Here is a 3,855-nt window from a genome sequence, read left to right as displayed (position 1 = left end):
AGTCTGTTTTTACTATTTTGTTATTTGCCAGCCTGGTCTCGTTTGGAAGGACACACATTTCATAAAATAAAAATAAAATAAAAGGGATGTGGATCTGTGCCTCTTGACTACTCCTCTGATATTGTATATGACTGGCTAGCTCCACCCCCTTTGACCACTCATTCATATGGAAGTCTGTAGCATGGAAAACATCAGGTGTGGGACTCTACATGCAGAGGTTTCCACATCTTTGGGAACCTCCTTCCCTTTTTTCTATGCGTGGACCGTGCGAATGGAGGGGGCTGTTACATGCAAATAGGCACAATCATATACAACACATGACATATGTTTTGGATGTCATTACATATATACAATAAATACCATTTAGGGTCTGACCCTAATTATTTCTGTTGTGTATATTTCGTTTCATGGAACAAAAAAAAATCACACAACTGAGACAGGAATATTTTAACAACATCAGCCAATCCATTTTATTACAGAGAGGAAATAATTTTTAATTGTAATGGGAACTATTCATAGAGCTTCATGTGTTTCAGGCAGGAGTGTGTGCTGACTCCAATATTCAACTTGTATATCTGCGTATTTATAAAATTTAAGATCTGTTTCTGAGTTACTCTAGGCTATTTATTTATTTATTTTACTTATTTCTATCCTGCCCTTCTAAATAGGGCACTCAGGGCAGCTTACAAAAATAAAATTAGACATGTACCTAATAAAATTGTAAGCAACAGATTAATCTTTTTATTAGAGAATGTTTCAATTACAGATCAGTATACAGGCAATGAAGCAGCATATATCGTTCCCGTACAGGTCAGGTGCATGCAGAAAAAGTTCTCATAAGCAATGTTATTAAGCAACATATAGTAAGGCATGCAAGTCCTTTTGGGGAATGTGGCAAGTCCAGGTTAAAGTCCCATAAATGAGTATTCAGAGTATCAGGAAGGGAGACCAGGGCAGAGACAGTCTCACCTTGTGTGGGGCCGGTGAGCCGGGCCAGCCCTCTTGTGCTGATTGCAGCCTCCAGTCATCGGTCCTGGGTAGCAGGAGTTCGTCTCCAAGGCAGGGGGCTCTTCTGAAGGCTTTCTCTGTGGTGAGGCTGATGCATCCGGCATATTTAGATGGCACCGTTATAGGGCGCACATAGTAGTTCGTGGAGCATAAGGTTACATGCAGTAAGCAGAGCACAGGTAGAATGCAGCATTTTAGATGGTTGGGAGGTTGGATGCAGTACAAGCATCTAGCATGTGGGTCCTCTCCAGGAGTTGCATTGATGGGTCGAGGGTGGATCTTCTGACACAGAGTCTGTAGCTGGGGAGCAGGGTGGACCCAGGCTCCTCCAGCAGATGGGGGGGACTTGGGCTTGTCCGCAACACGGTGTTGCCTCTTGCCTCTGACCCCATTTGGGCAAAGGCCAAGAGGCTGGGGCTCCCTCCTCACAAGGGAGGAGGGAGCAATTTGTGGCTCGCCCCCTCTGGGCGCAGCGGGGCAAGCCTGTGGTGGTGGCTCCCCTCCTCTGGGTTAGGAGGGCGAGCCGTTTACTTGGGATCTTGTTGGACCATCCTCACAGTGATTGTGGAGGATGGACCATTGTGGCTCTCCCCCTCTTGGGTTAGGGGGGCGAGCTGGTTCCTCGTACTGGCGGTGGCCCGTGATGTATTCAACGTAGATATCGTGGGACCACCGGATGGTATCTGAAACCATCAGCTTGTGCATGAGTTTGGCGTAGCGTTTGCCCATGCCACAAGCTCTCAGTACGGGCTTGTTCTTTGGGTCCCAGCCTCCAACTTCGTACCCCCTCTGCCTGAGTGCATCTGTCAGAGGGAGGTACTTGTGGTGCTTACGTTCCCTGGCTTCCTTCATAGCCGCCTTTCTTTATATTTTTGTATGTTTGTTGGTGTTCTTGTTACTTTGCTTCTTTCCTGTGTTACTAATGTTTCTACAGAGAATCTAAACCAGAAATTTTTTTTATTGTATGCTCCAAGCAACTGTGATTGATGCTTAATGTATCATGCTTAATGACATCATTCAGGCCTGCCCCATGACATCACTCGGGCCTGCCCCTCAAATCTCAGGTTTTGGGATGCTTCTGACCTGGCAACCCTACTCACAGAGGCTTCTAAAGTTTATTGGACCACAAAAATAAACACCAGAAGCTGCAACATTTTATAACATGTACAAACCTGAATGTACACCACTCAACCACCTCAGGAAAGGTTATAAAGAGCCAGAGGGAAACACCCAGTCCTTCCCTCAAAAACATGACACTGTCATTGATTTTAGAGCTTTATCTGGTGGTCTACTAATTACCTGATGGTTTTTTACTTTCCCCACCAAAACCCCTGGACCTATTTGTCTGCAATTTGGCAGGGTAGTATGTATGTATGTATGTATTTTACTCAGTGTCAGCAAGATTCATACTGATTCCCCACAAAGCACTAGGGTAGGTTAAGTGATTAGCCACCCAATGCCTTAGCGGAGAAAACCACTGCAACTATCCTGTTGTTGTTGCAAATATAACAGAGAAAAAGAAATAAATATTGTCAGCTGATATTAACAATAAGTATATCCCATCCACCCTGACTTAAACATATTAATTAATATAGGGAGTCCATATTTCCAAATAGGCATCCAAATGACATTGACTGTGATAAGGTATCCTTCTGAAATTTGGTAGACCTCATGCCTCCTCCTCCAAGGGATGATTGTGACTGCAAATTGCATCCTATTTTGTGACAAAATGAAAAGTTATAGACTTGTCTTTGCTTTTTTTTTTAAAGGCTTAAAGGTGCCCTTCACATCCTTGTAGGTACCTGCCTGAATATGGCAGCCTTAATCCACTCTGGAATAGCTTGTGTGACTTAAAATATTGTACACGTTGGCCAAACAGGGATAAGTTATTGCCATTGGGGAACACAGAGCTTCATTTTACACAGAGCAACTCAGAACCTATATTACAGCTCAAAATGGAGATAGCCTTTAGTACCAATCCCTATATATATACATATACATATACAGTAGGGCTCCACTCATACAGCGGGTTACGTTCCGGACCACCGCTGTAAAGCAAAAACCACTGTAAAGTGGAACACATTGACTAACATTGACCAAAATGGCGCCCGACGGCCAAAAAACGCCGTAAAAGTGAAACAAGCGCCGTAGGAGCGGGGCCTTTCTGCAGTTGACAGCCACTATATTAGCGGAATGCTGTAAAGCGAAGCGCTGTAAAGTGGGGCCCTACTGTACATATACATATATTATATATATAGTATTTTATGTATTTTAATTTTTATGTTTTTGTGATTTTACTGCTTACAATTCTGTATGTATGTATGTATGTTTCCCTTTATTGTTCATAGCCATTGGCCATCACAATGAAATATTAATACAAGAATTTCAAAAGAGGACAGCTGATACAGAGAATATATATAAGCATTTCGAGGTTAAAAATTACAAAAATTCAAGGGAAAAGAGCAAATAAATCATTTCTTGGCCTATTGGCTAAGATCAACTGTAGTATCTGTTCTTATCAGTTTAATCACTGGTAAACTTATACTGCCAGGATCTCTTGATGAGCTGAAATCACTTTCACAGAAAGAAAGAAGACTTTGTCGCATATGATTGCTACTTCCAGCTGACACTACTTCTGCGATTCCCTATGGAAGAAGAAGATCCACCTCCCTCTGATGAGGGGGAGAGACAACTGGAGGAGACCAGCCGCCAACACCAGCCCCCACTGGGGAAGAAGATAGGATCTGCCTGCCTTCGGGCTGTCAGTCGGATCTGAGAAGACAACCTGGGACAGCTCCCCCGGGAGCCGATCCCCACCATGGAGAGGAAGATAGGATCTGCCTGCCT

At 43.6% G+C, this 3,855-nt stretch overlaps 1 pseudogene; it reads left to right on the top strand.

The window, feature by feature from the left end:
* Window positions 1-3,478: 3,478 nt before the first annotated feature.
* On the top strand, window positions 3,479-3,567 carry LOC133368118 (U2 spliceosomal RNA; annotated as a pseudogene).
* Window positions 3,568-3,855: the final 288 nt, after the last annotated feature.

The sequence above is a fragment of the Rhineura floridana genome, chromosome 11, assembly GCF_030035675.1.
Source record: "Rhineura floridana isolate rRhiFlo1 chromosome 11, rRhiFlo1.hap2, whole genome shotgun sequence".
Taxonomy (NCBI): domain Eukaryota; kingdom Metazoa; phylum Chordata; class Lepidosauria; order Squamata; family Rhineuridae; genus Rhineura; species Rhineura floridana.
This window is presented reverse-complemented; position numbering and strand designations above follow the sequence as displayed.